We start from the raw sequence: 25984 nt of genomic DNA on the forward strand, positions 1-25984 counted from the left end.
TCAAGCTCGAATTTTCACTGATAAATAAGTTGTTTTTCGCCGAGTGAACAATTTTTAAGGGTTTTCGATGACGGCCTACAACTTTATAATAGAAATTTTTTATCTCGCACCTAGTGGTCGAAAAATAATTTTTCAAAATTGGTGAAAAACATTACCGAAAACGCTCAAATTTCTCAAACTGATGTCCCCCGGTATAGAGAATTGACCTTCCAAATTTGAAATCGGTACTATAAATAGTGTTTGAAAAAAAACACTTTTCCGAGCAAAAAAAAAGACCCTGTATATATTATATATTATATATTATATATTATATATATATTCTATATTCTTTATTCTTTATTCTATATTCTACATTCTTTATTATATCCTCTATATTGTATATTATATCTTCTATATTATATATTATATTATATATATTATATTATATATTAAATATTATATATATTATATTATATATTAAATATTAAATATTATATATTAAATATTATTTATTATATATTAAATATTATTTATTATATATTAAATATTATTTATTATATATTAAATATTATTTATTATATATTAAATATTATTTATTATATATTAAATATTATTTATTATATATTAAATATTATTTATTATATATTAAATATTATTTATTATATATTAAATATTATTTATTATATATTAAATATTATTTATTATATATTAAATATTATTTATTATATATTAAATATTATTTATTATATATTAAATATTATTTATTATATATTAAATATTATTTATTATATATTAAATATTATTTATTATATATAAAATATTATTTATTATATATTAAATATTATTTATTATATATTAAATATTATTTATTATAATGATCTAAGACAGTTACTTACGTATAAGGTAAATAAAGGAAAATTAAAAACCACTTTGTTTACGTAATACAAATTTTAATTAAAAACAAATTAAAATCGACGACTAGTTTCGCTCTCTATACAGAGGCATCATCAGGTCTGGTCAGGAGAATACAAATTCCAAATGAAGTAAACTACGTTTCGCGATAAAAAACATACAAAAGAGGGGGAAATAAATATACATAGAAATGATAACGTGTCAAGTGTAGAGTTATATAGATTTTTAAAACAGGAATCAGCTAATAGGAAACCCGGGCCGTTGTCTCTATTGAGACATTTGTCAATTTTTCGTTTTTTTAATATTTTTAAAGATTCGTATATATTTAATTTGAAGTAATTATCAGTAGTTACAATATTGGTGGCGTTTTTTATATTAATAGAGTGATTGGGGTTATCGGTGGCGTGTTCAGCAAGAGCGGAAGAGTGGATTTTTTTATTTTTAATATCGTTGTTATGTTCATTAAAACGGAATTTTAAGTTTCTTATTGATTGTCCTATATAAACCATGCCACAAGAACACTGAATTTCATAAATCCCGTATTTTTGTAGAATGTCAATTTTATCTTTGTTGCTACCTAAAAAATTTTGAATTTTATTAATGGGTTTGAAAAGGGGGGTAATACCATTGTTGCTGTTCACTCTATTAATATAAAAAACACCACCAATATTGTAACTACTGATAATTACTTCAAATTAAATATATACGAATCTTTAAAAATATTTAAAAAACGAAAAATTGACCAATGTCTCAATAGAGACAACGGCCGGGTTTCCTATTAGCTGATTTCTGGTTTAAAAATCTATATAACTCTACACTTGACACGTTATCATTTCTATGTATATTTATTTCCCCCCTCTTTTGTATGTTTTTTATCGCGAAACGTAGTTTACTTCATTTGGAATTTGTATTCTCCTGACCAGACCTGATGATGCCTCTGTATAGAGAGCGAAACTAGTCGTCGATTTTAATTTGTTTTTAATTAAAATTTGTATTACGTAAACAAAGTGGTTTTTAATTTTTCTTTATTTATTATTTATTATATATTAAATATTATTTATTATATATTAAATATTATGTATTATATATTAAATATTATGTATTATATATTAAATATTATTTATTATATATTAAATATTATTTATTATATATTAAATATTATTTATTATATATTAAATATTATTTATTATATATTAAATATTATTTATTATATATTAAATATTATTTATTATATATTAAATATTATTTATTATATATTAAAAATCCTCCGAAACGTTGGATTTTTAAATAAATAAATTGTGAATTTTAAAACCGTTTTAAGTCTCTTTTCATTTATTATTTATTATATATTAAATATTATTTATTATATATTAAATATTATTTATTATATATTAAATATTATTTATTATATATTAAAAATCCTCCGAAACGTTGGATTTTTAAATAAATAAATTGTGAATTTTAAAACCGTTTTAAGTCTCTTTTCATTTATTATTTATTATATATTAAATATTATTTATTATATATTAAATATTATGTATTATATATTAAATATTATTTATTATGTATTAAATATTATTTATTATATATTAAAAATCCTCCGAAACGTTGGATTTTTAAATAAATAAATTGTGAATTTTAAAACTGTTTTAAGTCTCTTTTCATTTATTATTTATTATATATTAAATATTATTTATTATATATTAAATATTATTTATTATATATTAAATATTATGTATTATATATTAAATATTATGTATTATATATTAAATATTATTTATTATATATTAAATATTATTTATTATATATTAAATATTATTTATTATATATTAAATATTATTTATTATATATTAAATATTATTTATTATATATTAAAAATCCTCCGAAACGTTGGATTTTTAAATAAATAAATTGTGAATTTTAAAACCGTTTTAAGTCTCTTTTCATTTATTATTTATTATATATTAAATATTATTTATTATATATTAAATATTATTTATTATATATTAAATATTATTTATTATATATTAAAAATCCTCCGAAACGTTGGATTTTTAAATAAATAAATTGTGAATTTTAAAACCGTTTTAAGTCTCTTTTCATTTATTATTTATTATATATTAAATATTATTTATTATATATTAAATATTATTTATTATATATTAAATATTATTTATTATATATTAAAAATCCTCCGAAACGTTGGATTTTTAAATAAATAAATTGTGAATTTTAAAACCGTTTTAAGTCTCTTTTCATTTATTATTTATTATATATTAAATATTATTTATTATATATTAAATATTATGTATTATATATTAAATATTATTTATTATGTATTAAATATTATTTATTATATATTAAAAATCCTCCGAAACGTTGGATTTTTAAATAAATAAATTGTGAATTTTAAAACCGCTTTAAGTCTCTTTTCATTTATTATTTATTATATATTAAATATTATTTATTATATATTAAATATTATTTATTATATATTAAATATTATGTATTATATATTAAATATTATGTATTATATATTAAATATTATGTAGTATATATTAAATATTATTTATTATATATTAAATATTATTTATTATATATTAAATATTATTTATTATATAGATGACGGATAATCTACCCCTTGCTCCCAATCCGCCTCATGTTCTAACAGTAATCTTCTTTCCGAAAAAAATAAAAATTGGTTTCGTGGCGATTGAAGTGCCGGTGACGTTATCCCCCCCCCCCGACTGTCGAGTCTGGGGAAAATTAGGCCATAATCATAAATATATAAAAATACATTACTGATTTTATATTATATATTCAAATATAACAAATTAATTACAATTAATTATAAAATAAACGATAATAAAATATATTTATTATGTTGATCTGAAAAAAAAATTTGAAGATAATGAATTTTATAGAACTGTATAGTTGACAATACTGTAGTTACGTTCAAATATATTGAAATATGCTATAATGAACTATATTGCATTGTGAAAAAAATATATTGAACTAGGATAAGCTACACTAATCATTATGAATATAATGATTTATCTTTTTCGCCAGACATTTCTGATTAGGTTCTTTTTTTTTGGAAGGCACGAGAAAATAGGTGTTAAGACACGTGTTGGATTGGAAGTTGTAGAGCTTCTTTGAAAACTTACAAATGCCCGCGATGCCCTATGTCGTCAGGGTCTTTTCAAAATGGGGTTAGAGTTCGATCATATTCTAAGCTCTTTTCTTCTCGCGTACAAAATCCGAACACGTGGCTCTCGTGTGACTGAAATCATTTTGGCTTTCACTTTTGGACAGGAGATAATTCTGATGTAATTTAAGCCCATATTAAGTTTGATTAAAATAGAAATGTGATACGAAAGGCGTACGAATTTCAAATGACAGCGAAATTAGCTTTTGACCCCGAACTAATTGGTTACTTTATAGATTTTGGGGCGCTCTATCACGTCGTTTTACCATTTGGTACATTTCCGCCATTTTGGAAAATGGTGGGCAACATTAATTCAAATACCAGGTATTTCGGTTTTACTTAGTCGATTGATACGTAATATGGTTTAAATAATAATTAATTATTAAAATAAATAATAATAATAATCAGCTAGGCTAATACCCATGGCACCACCTTAGGCCTAAGTCCTCAAGCGACTTTTGAAGCCTTTAATTCAGGTGGCCGGGTTACAATGCGTAGGAGGGTGGTGGCAAGCCCTGCATGCCACGCGATCGAGCCAATATCTCCCTACACTAACTATTACCGTTAACTTCAACAAGTTTTTATGGAAGGGGAAACCGAAATGCTCGGGGGAAAACCCCTTAGAATTTTACGCAGGAGTGGTTCCGGATTTTCACACAGTGTCACTAGCTGGGATGGAACCCAGCTCCTCTTGCTGCGAGGCGAAAGTGCTAACCACTACGCCACCCTACCTTAATTACTATAATTTTAATGTCCTACGAATATAATATTAAGAAAGAGTAATTAGTATGGAAGAAAAGTAAATGATTATTAAATATTATTTAGAAAACCAAACCAATCCTAACCTAATAATATGCTAATACAAACCACCGATGTACTCGAGTTCAAGGAATACCAAAATACCGTATTATTATTAAGAAAAGTTTTCGGGTATTTTAATGTTCTTTCAATACCAACCAAACCTAACTTAATCTAACCTAGCCTAACCTAAGCTAACAATTGTAAGTGTAAATTATTTGTAACAGTCTATTAATGCAAAGAAAAGAAATTCAGATATGTATGAGCCTCATTATTTCTTATATCGGCTGCAATATCGGACGATATATCGGCCGATATTAACAAACTTATCTATCATATAACAGTAGTGCACATGATAAAATCATTGTAAAAGACATTTCAGTACCCTGTCATACCATTTTATTCTAATTTTTTTAGAAAAAAAAGTTTGCAAAAGCAGATCCGAATATGTTTCTTTTCATTTTACTTGATACATATTTTCTATCACAAATCGAATATCGTTGTTTTTTATTTGTTTACACTCCTAACTCCCTGTCTACAAAAAGTATGATCTAGCTTCTGAAGTCTGGCTTACGTGGCGCGGCCAATCAAATAAAATATTATCATTAGTTAGTTAATCGAGAGTTTTCTTATATTTAAATGTTTTTCTGAAAATAATTGTCTAATATTAGAAAAATATCGGCCGATATATCGCTGCATCCCTAATATTCGGGAAAATGAATTTCGGACATTTGCCACACCATTCGGACAAATTAATTTCGGACATTTGCCACACCATTCGGACAAATGTAACTGTATAGAGTCTTTGTTTGAAAATTTACACACAAAATATTATAAACGCTTGAGCATTCCTCTAATGGTGGTTTTACTTAATTAGTTAATGAGCCATGAGTCAAGAATAATGTTCAAGGATACAGTTTCCATAGTTCTTGGGGGCGGAGGAAGGGAGTTTTGTATAATAGTAAGGTTATGTCTAATTAATAATAATAATCAGCTCGGCTAATAATCAAGGCACCACCCTAGGTTCAAGTAATCTAGCGACTTTTATTGCCTTTAATTCAGGTGGCCGGGTTACAAGGCGTAGGAGGGTGGTGGTAAGTCCTTCATGCCACGCGAGCAAACAGCTCCCTACACTTACTATTACCGTTAACCTTTAAAAGCGTTTATGGAAAGGGGAAACCGAAGAGCTCGGGGAAAACCCCCTTCAACCAGTGAGGAGTGAACTTGCAAACTCTACGCGGAAGGAGTGGTTCCGAGTTTTCACTACAGACTATCGCGGTTGAGCCATTTTGGCTTAATAATAATCAGCTAGGCCATTACATTTTGCTTTTATTATATTTAGCATGTTGTTGCCATCGTGCGATAGGGCAAATAATAATCAATGTCAATAGTTCGCCAAGAATAGTTCACGGTCAGTTGTTTGCCAACCAATTTTTTTTGGTTGTTTTTTGGATATTTCGCTGAGTGAATAGACGGGTTAAGCCACCCCCAGAAAACGAGCAGAGGAAACTTGTAGCTGAGTGTAGACGTAGCTTTATTGCGCACAGTCTGCACCTTCTACAATTAATTTATAAATTAATTGTAGGATTCTTTGGGGAATGATTCTTTTTAATGTATTAATGCATTAATTTATTAAGGTATTAATTTATTAATGTATTAACAAGAATATATTTATTTATTAATGAATTAACAATAATGTATTTATTTATTAATGTATTAACAAGAATGTATTTATTTATACTCGGGGAGAATGAATATCTCGAGATTATTTTCAGCGTTTCTCCAATTCCACCCGTCGGGGCCCCCGGTATGCTCCTCCGCTTTAATAAAATCAAATAATATTGCAATCTCATTGGTTCTTAAAAATTACGTTTTTCCACGCGATTAACGCTGCTGCGATGACACAAAAAATAAAACCGCGTCCTTTCCCCCCCCCCTTAGCGTGACGGGGTTAGGGCCTCAACGTTTCCGTCGATAGTCTCGACATATTCATTCTACATGAGTAAAATAAATACATTCTTGGTATTAATTTATCAAGGTATTAATTTATTAAGGTATTAATTTATTAAGGTATTAATTTATTAAGGTATTAATTTATTAAGGTATTAATTTATTAAGGTATTAATTTATTAAGGTATTAATTTATTAAGGTATTAATTTATTAAGGTATTAATTTATTAAGGTATTAATTTATTAAGGTATTAATTTATTAAGGTATTAATTTATTAAAATATTAATTTATTAAGGTGTTATTTTATTAAGGTATTAATTTATTAAAATATTAATTTATTAAGGTATTAATTTATTAAGGTATTAATTTATTAAAATATTAATTTATTAAGGTATTAATTTATTAAGGTATTAATTTATTAAGGTATTAATTTATTAAGGTATTAATTTATTAAGGTATTAATTTATTAAGGTATTAATTTAATAAGGTATTAATTTATTAAGGTATTAATTTATTAAGGTATTAATTTATTAAAATATTAATTTATTAGGGTATTAATTTATTAAGGTATTAATTTATTAAAATATTAATTTATTAAGGTATTAATTTATTAAGGTATTAATTTATTAAGGTATTAATTTATTAAGGTATTAATTTATTAAGGTATTAATTTATTAAGGTATTAATTTATTAAGGTATTAATTTATTAAGGTATTAATTTATTAAGGAATTAATTTATTTATGTATTAATTTATTTATGTATTAATTTATTTATGTATTAATTTATTTATCTATTAATTTATTAAATAAATAAATCAAAGCAAAACTTTAATTTATAAACAAAAACATCCATGTGTACATACTTTCAATAATTACTACAAACCTTTTCTCTTTACTATAAAAATAAAATAAATTAATGAAAATAAAATTTTAGTTTGAAATCAACTATCCTGGTTGATTCAGATAAATATTGTGATCTGTTTGTTTTTATCCGTTTTGTCAAGATAGAAGTACAAACGTGTTGGTTCTGTAAGTTCGTTCTCTGCCAATGAGATATAAAAAGATAGCCTCGATCCTTCGAGAAGACGGGATTGGACGGGGGGGGGGGGGCATGGTGGAATTGTACTCTTTCTCTCTGAGCGCGGAAAAACTGATACGACGGATCTCGGATATTGAGAGAGAGCAACTAGTCCTATATTCTCGGCGACAACCCGTCAGACATTTCAAATATTATTTGAAGATGGGGGACCAGACGAAAGGGGAATTGCGCCGCGAAATAAAACAAGACGGGCAAGTCGTAATGCTTACTTTTCACACTCACAAACACACGAACTCATTTTTAATTTCTAAAAATTCAAAATTGAAAATTATTAAAGGTACAGTTTTTGAAATTTAATAACGATTAAAGTAGAAATTTAATAACAATTAAAGTAGAAATTTAATAACGATTAAATTAGAAATTTAATAACGATTAAAGTAGAAATTTAATAACGATTAAAGTAGAAATATAATAACGATTAAAGTAGAAATTTAAGAACGAGTAAAGTAGAAATTAAATTCTAAAACTTCATTAATCTTGCGAGTAATTTTTTTAAATTATATTTAGTTTGGCCAAAGAAAATATGTAACAGTTTTAAAAATTGCATCTTCCGAGAGGGATTAAAACAATATCAACGTTTGTGAGCCATTGCTTAATATAAGTATTTCAATAGACGAGGCTTACCTCATACCGGAAATAAGTACCTCGAACATATCCCGAGATGAAGTTTCTATTTTCTTTGGTATGGCGTCTACATTAAGTGGGGTGGAGAGGTGGTAAGCACCCTCGCCTGGCAGCAAGACAAGCCTGGTTCGATCCCAGCTTATGGAGCTGGGTGAAATCTAGGAACCACTCCTTCTGCGTTGAGATAACATAAACCTCGTATCTTAGATTCGAAATCAAGAGCGCCAAATCAAGAGCGTTTACCCACTTCCTGCCGTCACTCTGAAAAAATAGCTTCTTAGTTACCATGGTAACCAACTATAGATAAGACCACGGCCAACTTTGACGCCCTGGTCATCAAAGTTGGCAGTGCTAGGACAATACAGTGACCGTCAGAGGTCACGTGCCGGAAGTAGGTAAGCGTTTCGTTACAACACCGTCAATCAGAAAGCTCTCAGATGTCGAATCTAGGGTACGCAGTTCCATAATATCTTTGGTGCAAGTTCCCTGCCCTCTGGTTAGAGGGATTTTCCACCGAGTTCTTCGGTTTCCTCTTTCCATAAAACTTGCTAAGTTTAACGGTAATAGAACGCAATTGAACCCGGCCACCGATAATTGGCTGTTTGGTACTGTGGATATTAGCTTAGTTGATTATTATTATTATTCGCGAAAATATAACTAAACTAACTTACCAAATTTTTCTCAATTACATTTTTTATATACTAGTTTTTTTAAACGAGCCTATTGAGAAACTGTGGATACGCCACTACGATTTCAATAGTTTCCCAAAAATCAGTGTAAGGAGGAGTGGAATTTGTCGAAAAGGATTTATTTTTAAAAAAGTGAGTTGTTCTCGAAGTGGACTCAGTGAGCCACTTGTTTTTCACCTTTTGAAGATTCCTGTAAACAGCGTTATCGACGGAACATTGAATTTGTAACAGCCGAACACAATACGACTCCGATCCCACGAGGCTTAAATTTTAAAATTAGTGTCCCGCGAGTTGATTGGAAAATCTGGTTAGCCAATGACGTTATTAGCTGGCAGAGAATAATGGAGTTACACGTTACATTAGGAACGGACAGATCATCTTTGGTGCCACCTAGATTCATTTCTGTCGCTATAGACCTTTGAAATTGAAACTCTTAAAAAGGTTCCGGTAGCCCTGTTGATGAAAAGCTGTTTTCCATACAGTATCTACTATCCTACTGTTAATTCTATTAGTTTTAAAAAATGGATGTAGCGTGGGATATCACTTTTAGGGCTTTGTGATTTACCATTCATTTCCTTAGTTTTTAAGAGAACACAAATACTAAAGGTAAGCTTAATTAGTGTTTATGTTTTATGAGTTAAAAGCTTTAAGGAATAGTACACGGGCTAAAATGGCAAGGCTTAGAATCTACAATCGCTCACGTGGTCTCTATGTCTCTGCTACAATGTAATCAGCTGAGATTCCCCTGGAAAGAAATATTCTTTTTTCATCCTACTGAAAGATCCTACTAAAGGTGATATTGAGGGGGTTAAGTTTAGCGCGAACTCGGCGGGAAAATTTCGGAAAAATGGCGGCAACACGTAGCGTAGCGGCCGCAATCTTGCCGCCATTTTTCCGACATTTTCCCGCCGAGCGCGCGCTAAACTTCTTACAAGGATTCTGGCGCGTTCATCCCTCCTACTTCGCCTCCCTTCATATCCTCCTTGAGGTGACTTTGGGGCGGTCGTAACGGGGAAAATAATAAAAATGGTATCCTCCAGTCGAAAGCGCCGCAAATTAACGCGCCATCTAGTTTTTAAAAATATAACCAGTATTTGGAATTTAGGAAATGTAACGAGACTCAACGTGTTCTTGTGGAATGAATTAAAGACGAGGAATTTTTTGATGGCGGCTGTCAACGAATTGACTGTAAATTGGTATCGATAACAACCAATTTATAAGAAATTGACTGAGTATAAATTAATTAATGGAATTTAATGAGCTTATTATGTTTGAGAAAATATACATAGTCCGAAAGCGAATTATTTCGACTATATAATTTAAATTTTTGGCTGAAGCAGCCAATCATATTCTGGAATTTTTGTAGCCCTATTTCCGGGGCTCGCGTTGGAAAACTAGTCAAATTGAAATGCCAGTGTAGCCTTTTGATCAATTCGGTACCCTGAGAAACTGGTTATTTTACCAAAATCCAAGATAATATAGAACTCCCCTGATTCGAGCTTTCCGAGTGACGCTGTGACGGTTTTGTAACGAAGCGATTACCTACTTCCGTCACGTGACCTCCGAAAAATTGATCTCCATCCGTTGTTGTAATAAGCTTATTGTCACGGAGAAAAGTTTTTTTTCTGAGTTCTGGCAGGAAGTGGGTAAACGCGGGAGGCAAAGAGTTCGAATCTATATTATCTTTTTCCTAATTAATAACGTAATATTTTAATGACGATAGATGGCGACGCTGTTATTGAAACTAGCATATTGTTGTTTAGAGGACGAGTTAATTTACACGTGGTTGGTACGTCTAACCCTTAGCAGACGTTTTGTAGTCACCAGGGGCTATTCGATCAAAATTCCGACGCGCGTCGCTGTGAAAAGTAAATAGAGCACCGTTATAACCCGATTAAACGCCATAACTTCATTTCATTATGAAATACCACTTCGTCGATCGAGAAATGCTAGGGCAAAAGACCATCGCCCCGAGCGCTGTCTTGAGGAAGGATTGTTTTGTTTGCCATATCAAGTGAAAGTCAAATTGGGATGTTTATACTTACCAAATAATTGAATTAAATAATTAAAACTACTATTGCCTTTTCCGTTATACCATAAGTATGACACTTCCTATTTACCCAATACAATTTTTTTAATGATAGTCTGTTTCGCCAATGACAACGTAAACCATTACATACTGACGGCCTGACAAATCTCCGCGAACTGCTCCTAGTATTTAGAGGAAGCCCGGAAAATCAACTTTTCGACGGACCAGCCAAGGCTAATTGAAAATTTAAATGCTTTTAAAAGTGTAAATAACACTCACTTTTGGAAAATAATGATGAATTATTGAATCGGAAGATAAATATAACTATTATAAACACTGGCTCCATTTCAGAAGTTATTTTTTTTAGTATTGTTAATTTTACGGAAAAATGAAATGCGGAAAAATTTCCAGTAAATTTTCAAAACATTATTAGCGTTACATTGTTAATCAGTTTAAACTAGTCTAGAGGTTTAGTTTTCTTTAAGATTCGAAAAAATGAGGCGAAAATGCCACTTTATTTAAATTTGCAAACAATATAATAGACTAATAATGGAATGAAAACTTTTTTTTATTATTTAAATGTTCCGGAAAAAAAGTCATTTTCCGTGGAACATTTTCTGACTTACAACACTAGTTTTTTTTTTCAAATTTCAAACTTAAATCCGTGTACGCTCGAATTTCTCGGCATCAAACTAACCAACTATTTTGCCAACGGAAAGAGTAAGAAGGGACGAGTTTCCTGTTCGGAAACTTCCTATTTCGAGATCACTCTACGACAGGCTATCATTAACCCAATTCGTTCTGTGCCATACTTATGTTTATTATGCTACTTATGGTTATACCAAAAGCGACATGAGACCCAATTTACTGAGAGTCACCATAGACCACATAACTTACTAGTGCGGTTGGCCTAGTACTAGCAACGATATATTTAGTCTATGGTCTCTTCGCTGGAGTGGCGAAAATTTCAAAATTAGATTACGTATTTTTAGCCCCCCCCCCCTCTTTACTGCGCGACAAGCTCTCGTTAAACATAGACAAACTTTTGGGTCTTATGTCGCTTTTGGTTGTACCGAGGGGTCGGACATTTACCAAAATTCCGTACACTTTGTCTAAAATCGCAAAATCTTTTAACTCTCTCTATCGTAAATTTACATTGAAATCCCAAAATCACTTCAAAAAGTAATGATAAAATCGCCAAAATCTCTACGAAATCCCGAAATCCCGTACAATACAATGGCAAGTGTCCGACCCCTCGGGTTGTACAGCCTACAGGCAAGTTCATGTCGAGACGTTTGCGCACTCATTAGGCTTTCCAAACGCTAAATAATACGTTTAACAGAACATTAGCTAAAATAATGGTCACGAAGTATTATTCTGGATTTCCGAATGCAAGAAAATGCAATCTACCAAGAGATCCAATGTCAGAAAGTGGGTTCAAGAAAGAACCTGGGACATAAGAATTATTATTTTAATTATCATAAATATTTTATTTTTTAAAAAATACGTAATATTTTATATCACGCAAAAAATTCTATTTATAATTTAATAATTTAATTTAATTTATATTTATGAATTATTTTGCATTTTTTTATTTATAATATAATTTTATTCATTATCAGTTAATATTATAAAAACCACTCAGTTTATAAAAATTTGTCATTACAGTATTTCCCAAAAGTATATTTAGAAGTAGCATAGAGTAATATGTTGGATGTTTTCGATCCAATTTTAGAGTCGTTGTATGCTGTTAAATGCAGTTTGGTTCTACTGTTTTTCAGTATGCGCTGTAACACTTGATTCTAATATTGAATTTGCCTATTTGGTATACGGGATTTTGAATTTTTTAAAATCAAAGTCTATGAGAGCGAAATTCATGTATTTTGGATTTGGTGATTTTTTTCCACATTTTGTTCGGGATTTGGCCAAATGTCCGGCCCCTCGAATGAAATACACAAAGGAACTTTTACTTTTGTTACAGAATTTTCGAAAACTTCCTTTCAAAATTGCTCTTTTTCGCACGCCTTTATCGCAAATAACCTTTTAAATTCATACATCCCAATTTTTTCAAGTCGATTAAAAATTACCCTAAATTGTTGGCAAAATATCTCGGCGATATTAAAATATTAAAACGTAAATTTTCCGCTCACGCCGAAACTTCGATAAGGCAAACACCGAGCGGGTTAAAAATAAGGAAACTTTGTCGTTGGCAGACTGCTTTCCCAAAAACGACAGATCGGTCCTCATTCCCCCAAAATCAATATTAGTGACAGGAGGGCTAAAGGTAAGCCTTCGCCACACCGTCCTTTCACTTCCTCCCTCACCCACCCAGTCCCCGTCGAAGGTCACCAGCTTTTGACTTCTACCCTGCCTGCCCAAATAGTCACAGGCTTAGCCCTGGTTCTCCTACCTGAATTCAAAAAGAACGTATCTGATATCAAGCGGAAAATCAGGGAAATATCTCTGGTAATATAAACTTTGTTTGGCGGCCATTTTAGAAAAAATTTAGGCTGGATTCGATTTTAAATATGGAGGTACGAGTTGAATTTTTTAACCACGCGTTTGTTGACAATTAAAATAACACAATCTCAATTTTGCGTCTAATATCAGAAGAAAATAGGGGGAAGTACGCTTCTAGTCAGCTTTGGAAAGGCGTCACTTTTCACGAATTTTCGCGCCAAAACGGTTTGGCGGGAAATCGCGGATGAATACATCGTTTAAAAAATCAATTTTTCTTAAATTGAACAATTGTGACATATTGTCCTTCTCATTCTCTGCTAATTGAGCTAAGGCGTATTTGCTTTCGTCGTTTATAGCCGAGTTAAATCAAAACAAAAGTGGAACTACTTTTTCAGTTTGGTTTATTACGCGTAAAAAGGCATTTTCGTGGGTCACACGACGACTTCTATGGCTCAAAGCTACAGATACGTACTTCCCCTATTTTCTTCTGCTAATATTCAATATAATATTAATATATTTTGAAAATAGTCTTTTAACGTAGGTAACTTTAGCTTTTTACAAAAAAAATTAAAATACAGGTCATGTTAAATATACCAATTTAAATTGAATTTTTCTTAATAATCAGCTAGGCTAATGCCCAATCCACCATCTTAGACCTAAGTCATCGAGCGACTTTTTAAGCCATTAATTCAGGTGGCCGGGTTAAAATGCGTAGAATTATGTACGCTCCTATCTCAAACGTAACCCCTCCATTTTCCCAATTTCATAGCGCCACCTAGTTTCGACCGTAGAACTTTTTCTTTTATCTTTCTAGAAATCGCGTCTAATTAATTACGGAAGGTTCGATTTAACTTGCAGCTTTACTAAAAACTGAATTTCACGATTGAATTAATTTAACTAATTAATAGATTCTTAATTATTATGTCAAGATAAATATTTTAAAACAAGTCCCGACTGATGATGGAGTTGTTTCAATTTGAATTGCAATTTTCAATCTGACATAAGTAAATGGCACGGCCCGTACGTTCTCAGTAACCTAAATAAGATCTTGGTATTTTTTGATCAATAGTAGTGGTTTCCATTGTGAAATCAGCCTTGGCAATCCTACGTTTGAAGAATCTTTTTTACCGAAAAATAAACTGTACTAAATTGAAAATCGTTGATAGCCGTTTTACGCTGTCGGTTTTTTGGGGTCAAGGTTGGTTTACCAGATAGATTTAGATCATTTTGTCAAGATTTACATGAATGTGCTACGCTACTACGAGGCTAAGCTAACTTAAGGGAAAAGCAGTATTTAGAAGATTATACAAGGGGATACCCAAATAATAGAAGATCCTACATACACGGGATACTAATCATACTTAAATTAGTCAGTAGCAGATTCTATTCCATGCTTATCTTACCTATATCTCACAATTTATGGACTTTGCATTGAAGCTCACAAAGCAAAAGTAATGTGTTAGTTTATATATAGAACACTAAATCGTTTTCTGTCCAATCGTTAGTCTTTGAATATATATATATATATATATGTTTTATTATTATTATAGTTCATTTTTGTCATTTTGTGTCTAACAATATATTTAACCTAACAAGTAGTAGTATATTATCGTCCTTGTATAGTATATTTCACCTTGCACATATTTAAACACAAGGGGCTCTGTGTTAAGCGAAACCAGTGGCGTAGCCAAGGGGGGCACAGGGGGCACATGCCCCCCCGAAACGTATGGTCGTACGTACAAATATTTTTATTTTTTTACTTTTTTTCAATGGTGTGCCCCCCCCCCCGAAACAAAATCCTGGCTACGCTACTGAGCGAAACCTTGATTTCGCAATAGCTATAATAATCAGTTCAGTGGTAATTGTTCTTCATTGTCGTACTTATTGGTATTATGTTACTTATGGTCAAATCTAATATTACTTAAGGGTGAAAAATCCCTGTAGTAGTCGTGGGTAAGACTCACCTTATCTAATTTGAGACTATTTTCACCTTTTATTATAAAGGAGCTTTCGTCGAACATAGCTTTGCTTTAAGAACGTAAGAAAATTTTCTAGAAACCAAGATAAAACTTGAAAATGATCTGGATTACTTTTGATCTACTTACGCCCGTAGAAGTGTTCTAACGGCAGCGCAGCAAAGTACAAGTCTACAAGGTGCGATTAAACACAAATTTTTAGTTTCTAAGAATCTATTTTGAATTTTGTGGGTTTGATATCAGGAAACACATTTTCAAAATGTTTTTACTCTGGTACCATCATCGCGGCTTTTGTAGAGAAAGTTCGTCTGCTATTTACTCCCAAGTAATCATAGATGATAGATGACGATACTCAGTTACTCACTTACTCTATTTTTTCCCACGCTGGATGTGAGAATGGTTTTGAAATCTCTACGTAATTATTCTTAATTACTAATAAATAATAATACTTAATTAGTAATTAATCAATGTTTTCCGCGTGTAAAATAAATTCATTGTAAATGTATGCACCCAGAAGTAAATGAGCCGAAGTTATCGAAATAGCGCTCAGAATCGGAGGGCGTTTTCCTTATGAAAATTGAGTCTAATAAAAGCTAATTTACATCCCCGACTTTTGATAAATTGCACTTGGGAATTGTGGGTATAGCTATTTCTATGTATAAAAAATGGTTTCATAAAAACCAAAACTCTTTTTTCGGTCTAGGAGCGCGCAAAATTTAAAATTCGAGGTAAAATTGTAACTTCATAAGGAAAACGCCTCCAACATGGGGAGTATAGCAGTCTGATAACCTCGGTTCATTTACTTCTGATGCGACTAATAAAAAGTAAACAGAGTGCATTTGTAAAAACATGTTTCATTTTGAAAAACCAATTTTCTGGTCTCAGGTTAAAAAGACTAGATTTAATTTCATTTGAAGGTTTTGGTTGTGGCATGCCGGAGCTGAATGGCATGATTAAAGACTTTGTATTAAATTTGTAAATTTTTATCGTTCCTTTACTGTGTTTTTCAAGAATACATCTACATTAACTAATAATAATAATAATAATAATAATAATCAGCTAGGCTAATACCCAAGGCACCACTCTGTATGTCTCCTGCGAAACCATCTTTAATTGGTTTACCTCCTGTTTCAAAAGGGGTTTGTAAATCAAAAGTAAAACAAATATGTAAGTATGTACAGGGAGAAACTTGGTGTTGTATATTCCTTTTTATGCACAATCCTAAAATATTTGTGCGTATTAGTTTCACGTACTGTGTCCGCCGCCGCCTGTGTTCGCACGATTTCTCGAGGTACGTTAGAGACGTACAAAGGTACATGATACGTCCATCGATTGGAAATATCATGTCCTCGCCGGCATTGTTAACATTTGTGAGATCGGGGCCCCGGAAATGGGGCATTGGCCCATTTTAGTAATTGTTGGCGATTTAATTTCTAGCGATTTCGACTTCAAATGTACATAACGATTTTAAATTAAATTATATTTTTATTTAGTACTGATTCTTTGCGAACTGCTTTTTCGATTGCGTTAACAAATTTTAATTTGTAGTGAGATTTGGAAATTTGTTCAAATTTAAATTTAATATTTAAAATACAGTTAATACATCGGGGGATTGTGTGTACTTTATTGTCCATGAAATCTTGTTTTATACCAGATATCATCCCACTCACGGAATATTTAGAGAATATCAAACGAAAAACTATAAAAATAAGCATTGAATGGACTAAATTTTTTTAACGTTAAATGAGCTTGAGAAAACGTGACTTAAGGAGCCAATTGAATCACAGCATACTCTCTCAAATTCTTAAAACATTGTGCACTTCTAGAGGAATCAGGGTAAGTAGCTTTGTTTGATAATGCCATACAGGGAAATCGTTACCATATCTTAAAGAAGTTGTAACTCGAAAAATCAAGTTTTGTGAAAATTAACCTTAAAATTTGGAAACGTTTTTATAAATCAGGAATGAAATAAACGTTTTCATTGTTTAAAATATGTAATAAACAATTCCAATCAATTAAAATACCTAAAATTTAATAAATGAAAAAGGTCCAATTACTTAACCCGGCCACCGGAATTAATGGCTTTAAAAGTCGCTTGATGACTTAGGCCTAAGGTGGTGCCAAGGTATAGCCAAGCTGATTATTTTACTATAAAATTAATTTCGTAAAAGATAAGCTCTTTTTACATTAAAAAGCCAATTATGGTTGTGTTATTATTTTTAATGAAATCTGACATCAAAAATGTACTCGCTTAAGCCGAAACATATAACGCGAATCTTATTATACATTTTATAAATAAAGCGTTTTGTGGTGTACTGATAATCGTTGAATCGTTCTGCATCTAATCTATAAGTTAATTTGGTGCATTATTTAAACCTTAAAAAGCCACGAACTACTTTTTACACGCCGTATCTTATAAAAATATCTTTAATAGATAAAAATAAATGTAGAAAAAAGTGGCAACACTGCTGACTGAAACGCGCCAGACAATTTCGTTAATGGCGTGAGCCATTCTCCTCGCTTTTATTAAAGATATACTTGGTCAGTTTTAATCCCAGAAGAATCGTCCATTCAGTAATCACGACGTGTCCGCCAATAAAAATTTCCGTAATGTCTCTTTTTAATTAAAATTTGAGGTAAATTTAATAATTAACGGTGGCGGCGGGAGAGGGCGCCGTCGGGGTAATCCTCTTTAGTGGAGTCCCGGAATTAATGTCTACGTGAATCGAGTGCCAAAAAAGAGAACTTCAAAAGTATAAGATTGGTTTATTGGGATTTCCACCCACTCAGAGCGAGCCCCCCCCCCCCCCCCCCCGGCGAGGGTAAGGCGACGTTAGGCCTTGGCTCGATAATATGCAAAGCAAAGCGCTTCTGTATAAGAGGTCATCAAAATTTCGCCGTTGCTAGCCGACGTTCAATAAGAGGCTTAGAAGGCACTCGTAAACGGGTACGTGTACGTCGAGAAAATTATAATCTTTAGGGAGCTTTTTTTTAACAACGTATGAAGTTAAGCCTTTGTAATATGTTTAGCTCGGAAATTAATGAAACTTTTTGTTAATTAATATGTATTGTTATTTCACATTTATGGGATTATTTCGCTTTTTCTAAAGTAGTATTGAAATTAATTTTTTTGAGTTTTAAGGGCCTGTTGCAAAAGCCCTAGCCAAAGTGCTAGCCCATAGATTTTAACATGTGCGATTCTAGCAAAGCAGACTTTTGCAACGGGCCCTAAGACCGCAAGAATTAAAGCAAGTGGCGGCTCTATCATTGCCACCTGTATTATGAAAAGGCTCCTTTTATTAGAGATGTCCATGAATCTATCCGATTCTTCGAAAAACGCGACTTACTGGAGGGTGTGGTGCCATCTATTTATGGCAAAAGGAAGCTTCAATTAAAAATAGCCAAATGATAACGTCGTCAAAGAGCTGTTGTAGAATATTATAGTTAGACAATTTACTCTATATTTAGTGGACTTAAACCTAAATTATATATCCCGTGTTAAAATATTGTTTACAATTGCTGTGATTTATATTATTGACCAATTTAAAAATTATCCAATCCAAGCGAGGGGTACCTATAAGTTCGGCCTTTTTTATTTCGACGCTAGCGACATCTATTGAACAAAGAGCTACTTCACGTCGAACCGCCACTTGCTTTAAAATAAAGTTGTTAGCTTTCGCTGAAGCCCACTTTTCGTTTCTTTTAACGTTCCAAGATTTGTTTATTTATAAATTGGAGATAAATTAAAGTTAAATTTTGGAATTATAATTACAGCGAAATTTGGTTAATATTCGGGTTTCAGGGTGATTTCTTTAAAGTGAATACTTTTCGCTTATTTTGGGATTTCGGAGAAAGGTAAGAAGAGTAACCATATGACGCCATTTCATTCCGATTCTTAGGAAAGCGAATAATTCGAGTTGGGGTAAAAATGTTCTCCCAAAATGGCTGCCTGTGGTTTTATCAGATTAATCTCTTAACACCTCTTTTCGAGGAGGAATACAAAGTGTAGCGAATAATTTAATTTTGCATAAAATGTGTAGTTCTTTGGTTTCAGAACAAGATAAAAGTATTCGCATACGTTTTGCAAGTACAACGAATATAACTATAAGTAACATAAGCACACATAAGTGTACCATAAAGATATTTTCTTTAACGAAATCTTGTTCAGGGGCTATGGCGCAAATTACATCACTTCCCAAATCCGTGTAATCAACTTTATAGATTGGAAACGGAAGTTATTGAAGCTGATTCCATCGTTTTCTTTCGCAGCTTTGACAATCTATAGAGTGCCAGCAGCTTGAAACCCTGCGACGTCACCAATGTTAAACGTCTATTGAGAAAAAACGCGAGGTTTCATGACAACCACTACGGAAGCTACGGCTGTGACGTCACTAACTTTTAAAAACGCATCAACTGCTAGCACTCTATAGCTTAACTGGTGCCTGACGATCACGAGATTTGGTTTCCGTGGTAACCGTAATTTTCTATTTACGGTTCACCAAACAAGGTATCACTGAAATTCTTTCTACAGAAAAAGAGATTCATACTTACGCGTGATTATGTAATACGCGTTATAAGCCAATTGTTTCCAATAGTTGATACTACATGTTTAGTTCACTCAATATCGTACTTATTGTTAGTGGTGTTAGGTGCTCTCAAATTGAAAGTTCTTGTTCGCGTGTTTTGTGTGTTGATGAGGTTGGTGTAGCGCTCCTATACCAACTGGGTTTATGGCGGGGGTAATTTAGATCTTTCGGATTATCGAGGTACTACTTTTATCGAGTTTGCCACCGCACCCCCCTTTCGCCTCCTCCTCCACTCTACGGTGCAAAGTTCCGTAACTACCAAAAATCGCTTTAGTGAAATTCAGGTATTTATAAGAATAGACCATTATGGCTGTATATAGGTGGCAGCTAGGAGCAACAAACACAGCACCCCACACAAGGGTTAGACGCTTTAGCGCCTGCTGCCGTCGGACGGGGAAAATTCCGAAATTGTCCCCCCCCCCCGCCCGTTAAACCTGCAGCATTTAGACACAACACTGCGTTAGCGTGTTTAAAGGCTAGCTGCGTTCTCCTTGTGTTTGTTGCTCCTAGCTGGCAGTATGAGGCCTGATACTCACTAACGCGGAAAAAAATAGTGAGTAAAGTGTGTAAATTTTCTAAATTTCTAATCAACAAGTGACTAAATAGTGAATAAAATATTAGGAAAACCAACTTTTTAAAGGGTAAAGTAATACTTTTTTTTGCAGTTTTAATACGTTATCAATTTTTTTTACTAGCTACGTATAAAGCAGTAACAGAAATTGTTTTAAAAAAATACCAATATTAAAAATAGAATAGTAACTCCACATTGAGAGGCCGGTATTTCATTGTATACAGAAGTTGGTTTAAAAATATTCACCAATAAATGAGTTGGGTTTTTAATCATATTATTGTTACATATTCTGAGGTACATGAATGTATTCTTGGTGTAGTGTTATAGAGGCTGGTCATAATTATTTTAGTTTAACCTCGTGGGGCAACTCGGGGTACATATTTCGTTGGGAGGAGCCAACTCATCATGCGACTTTTAGGCCCCATTATATTAGAAGGAAACAAAAAAAACATTCTAAAATATTAACAACAAAACATGGTCACATGAAAACCAGAAGAACATTGTGCATAAATTATAAGAAAATATAAAATAATTATCTGCATAACTTTTAAAATAATAATCCCAAATAAGCTGATCTAAGCTTTCAAAGTAATCTGATATTTCTAATAAATTCGTTTTTATTTTATTTTTAAATTAAATTGTAATGTATTTTTATTCAAATATCACCAATTTCTGAAAGAATTTTTTTTCGCCACAGTATTATAGCCTTCAATAGTTAATACAATATTTGTAAATTGTCCTAGAATTCCTGATAAAAGTATAAAATTTAATCAAAAATGGTCTACTTTCTCCTAAATATACTACTTCAAAAATGCTATGTACGTTAGATGAATTTCGTTTATTTACACGAATATTTTCGATAGAAATCTATTACAAACACAGGTTTTCCACGACGCTGTTAAAAGTTTCGCTCAAAACAGCGCAAAAATTTACTTTAATATATATTTGCGAAATTAGTGAAAAATTAAAATTAATAATGTTATTGCATCTTCAAAAACCGCTCTTGTCATCTTGAAGGATTGAAAATTTCTTAATTTGCAACTATAATCTGAAAAGCAGCGTTTTAGAGTTACGGCCGTTGGTTTCCAAAAAGCGTCAATTTCGGGGAAGGGTCGAAAGGGAGGCTTTTCCTGGTCCTTGAGCCGAGACGACCTCTCCTCATCTATCCCTCTTTCCGCCCTTTCACGAATCTATGGTCGATTTACTAAATTTTCCACGCATGCGTCTTTTGGATGCCATCGTGTACATTATTACGGTTTGGGAATTTTAACTCGTCGGCAGCCTTGGCCCCATCCCTTCCTCCTCTCCCCTCTCCTCTCGCCGGCTACAGAGATGCCCACCATCCCCTCCTTTTGGAGATAAATGAGAATTTTTGAGAAGATGCGCTCCCATATTATTTAGAACTATTAGAGATATTAAGTTCGATAAAATAAAACGCCGTGGTGAGCGCGTAGAATAGCTACTTTTCACTACCAAATTAATGATAAGTATTCTTGAATTTTCTTGCAAGGATGATAATAATTGTTGACCTTTATTGCAAAAAAGTTATAAGAACTCTTACATTTTATTTCAAGAATGTAACAATTGTTGGCTTTTCTTGCAAGAATGATAATAATTGTTGAATTTTCTGGCAAGAATGATAATAATTGTTGAATTTTCTGGCGAGAATGATAAGAATTGTGGAATTTTCTTGCAAAAATGATAAGAATTATTGAATTTTCTTGCAAAAAATGATAAGAATTGTTGAATTTTCTTGCAAATATTATAAGAATACTTGACTTTTATTGCAAGATTGATAATAATTATCATAATTTCATTACAAGCGTAGTAAATAATTATTTAGTAGCAAACATGGTTAGAATTATTATTATTATTGTCGATTAGGTAAAACTTTTGATAAAATACGCGAAAAAGTAGATTAGTCCATAATTAAAAGGGATAATATAGCTAAAGCCTAAACAAATTTGAAGAAATTAAAAAACTTACTAATAACTCCTACCAATAGGTCTTCGAGCAAACAAAAAGACGCGAATCTCGGATCAAATAGATCTTCGAGTAATAAACTACATAAAAACTAAAGATTTCCCGCACGGTACTGATGAGTTCCAAATAGAACGAAACGGGTCTACCGTTGGAATTTCTGGCTATTTTATTTAGTTTTTATCTAGTTTATTATTGATACGAGTTATTAGTAAGTTTTTTAATTTCTTCAAATTTGTTGAGGCTTTAGCTATATTATCCCTTTTAACTATGGACTAATCTACTTTTTCGCGTATTTTATCAAAAGTTTTACCTAATCAACTTATTTACGGAAAACCCCTAAATGCGTAGTGATCCCTTGAAATCGGCGAGTGAGTCACGCAGACATACGGCCGATGACCAAGAGAAGGTGCCCATCCCCTCGTGGAGACTCGGTTCTTCGAGGCGGCCACGTAAACGCGTTCTCTTTAAATTATAGTTTCTTTTTTGGTCCGCACGGTGGCGCGTCTTTTTATATATTTCTTATTGTATGGGATACCTGCTTGTTCACTGATGGAATTTCGAAGCGGCCAATAGTCATTTATTAGAGAAAAACGCTGCTTTATTTTGGGCTCAAACAATTCCCTTCGACGTGCTGGACTGCTTTAATGTTCCGGGTTAATATTGTTACAGAGAACGAGAAGGGTGTGGAATCTTTCAGGTTTTGAGGAGTTGGATCGACGTTGTTTTGTTTATTAAATTGTAAGATATTGCGCTGTAATGATTAACAAGACCGAACATTTTGAGACGACAAATTGTTAAAACATCTTGTACTTTCGTATCTACTTATATTATTATAGGACCTTCATATTATTTATTATTAACTTCTGATCAAAATGAAAATTTGATCAAAAAAGTTTATTTTAAATTTTCTAAGAAAGTAATTTATCCGATCTGGCCTATTTTTGGTCTACTGGCGCCTGTAGAAGTGTTTCACTCTCAGTACACAAGTGTACAGGGAGAAGCTAGGCGTGCCAGAAAATGGGTTCTCTTCGTCGTCTTAAAGCTTTTTTATCGTAGAAATTAACAACGAACAACGTTTTACCAAAAGTAAATAATCACATTGTCTCTAAGTGGTTATTAGATAATCATAAAAATATAAAATAAAATATTACCAATATTTAGGGAATATGGATTAGCTAATCCATGTACTTATTTAGATCGGTGTTCCAAATAGTATTAATGTCATCAAAAAAATCCGTAAGACTGCAATCATAACATTTTTACTTATGGTCAAATAGGTTTTGAAAATCTGAGACTAATTTTGAGATTTAAGAATGGATTTGACATTTGCAATTGGGATTTTCATAATTTTTAAAATATAATTTATGTGCAAGTATAACTAGTTATTGTTAACACTTGGCTATCCTTAAAATTTAAAACTCGCCATATACTAAAGAAATGTCAAGTAACGTTTTATTTAGCAATTTTCTTTCTGGTCCCATTTGCAATCGGACCGCTCTGAGAGCCCTGAAAATAATTCAACGTTTGGTCGTATACGAATTACGATCTCAATGCTTGGCGTGATGTTTGTTTTCCCACGAGCCAGTTTTGACATATTTGTCCTCGTCGTGGCGCTGCTAGAGCCGTCCGTTTATAAAATCCCCTCGTAAACTCCCGTTTCATCTAGCCAGCCTACGCGTTACTACTTTGGAATTGTCTTTAAAGCGACTGTCGAAGCATTTTGTTGGGCCGTGATGAGGGCGTTTGTTTGCTATATGTGAGGCGGTCAAAATGGCTGTCTCACTGGCCGAACGTTGTTTCGCAAAGCGCACTTTTTTCCGGGGCTGGTTGTTTTGGTGGCCGCTGTAGTGCTTAAGGCGGAGCAGCGGGGTACAAATACATATACTTATGTCGAAGCATTTAGGTCAAGGATTTTAGCTTAGAGAAAAGTCGTGTTCGTACCTAAAATGAATACACTGAAAATGTCTAAGGATCCATCGGCCTAGTGTTCCCAAAACGGATCGAGAACGGGTGAGGCTTAAACTACGTCGAGTGTAAGGTGTTATGAGTTTCTTCGAATTATTTTGCTGTTAGTTTTCACATTAAAGATCTTAGAGAATTTGTCACGTTCCTCGCACAACTGGTCTAGTTACGCTTAAAACCGCCTTTTTAGTAATGTTAACTAGGAGCCGAGTTTATATGATAATCATCAAGGCCACCACAGTCTTCCTTAGACATTCCTAGTGTATACGTATAGAGGGTGTCCACTAAAAATAGGAAAAATTATAAGGAACTGAAAAACTTTTTATTTTTTTTTAAATAAAAAATTTCTATGAAACATTCCTCGTACATGGGGCATTAAATAGTGTGAAATTGAATGAACCATGTCTTCAAGGTCATTCAAAATCTATCTCGAGAACCGTTGGTTTTACCGATTTCGTTCCAATTAGAAAGTTGTTGCTCACCATATTATTAGTTGATTTGACCAAATTTGACCAATCAGAAGCCGAGAAATTGAATGTTAATGAATTGAACCTGATTTCTGTAAGATTGGTTGTTTTAGAATAATTGAACTCCGTCGTTAAACGAGCTCAAGCGTGTATCGTAGCCGACGTTAGCATAATTGAGCCGTTGTAAACTATTCTGTATTTATTGGATTTAGTCACATTAAAACTAATCAGATTATTTTATTATCAAACACTGAATTCATTAACCTTCAATTTTTCGGCTTCTGATTAGTCAAATTTGGAAAAAATCAAAGTTATTTAGACTAATAATATGGCCGCAACAACTTTCTAATTGGAACCAAATCCGTAAACCCAACGGTTCTTGAGATATTTTTGAATGACCTTGAAGACATGGTTCAAGGTCATTGAATTTTACACTAGGAAATGTCCCCCTGCACATTCCATAAAAATTAGAAATTTAATTTATTTATAATTTTTGTTTTTTAGTGGACACCCTGTATAGTTTCCTGATGAAAAGGATATGACAAAAACGGATCGAGGCAACTAGAGAACAAACCAATCTATTAGAAAGCTACAACTTTCCGACTTTCTGAAATAAGCTTATTTCAAGTATAGGTTGTAGCCGCCATCTGTACCTAAATTATCAATTACTTTACACTATACTTTTAATAC

General features: G+C 32.1%; 1 protein-coding gene across 1 annotated transcript in view; it reads right to left on the reverse strand.

Moving 5' to 3' along the window:
* Syx1A (Syntaxin 1A) overlaps positions 1-25984 on the reverse strand; it is an 84939-nt gene that overhangs the window by 33252 nt on the left and 25703 nt on the right. The gene's annotated exons all lie outside the window — the stretch shown is intronic.

The sequence above is a fragment of the Leiobunum rupestre genome, chromosome 11 (genome assembly GCF_980474605.1).
Source record: "Leiobunum rupestre chromosome 11, qqLeiRupe1.1.hap1, whole genome shotgun sequence".
Lineage (NCBI taxonomy): Eukaryota > Metazoa > Arthropoda > Arachnida > Opiliones > Sclerosomatidae > Leiobunum > Leiobunum rupestre.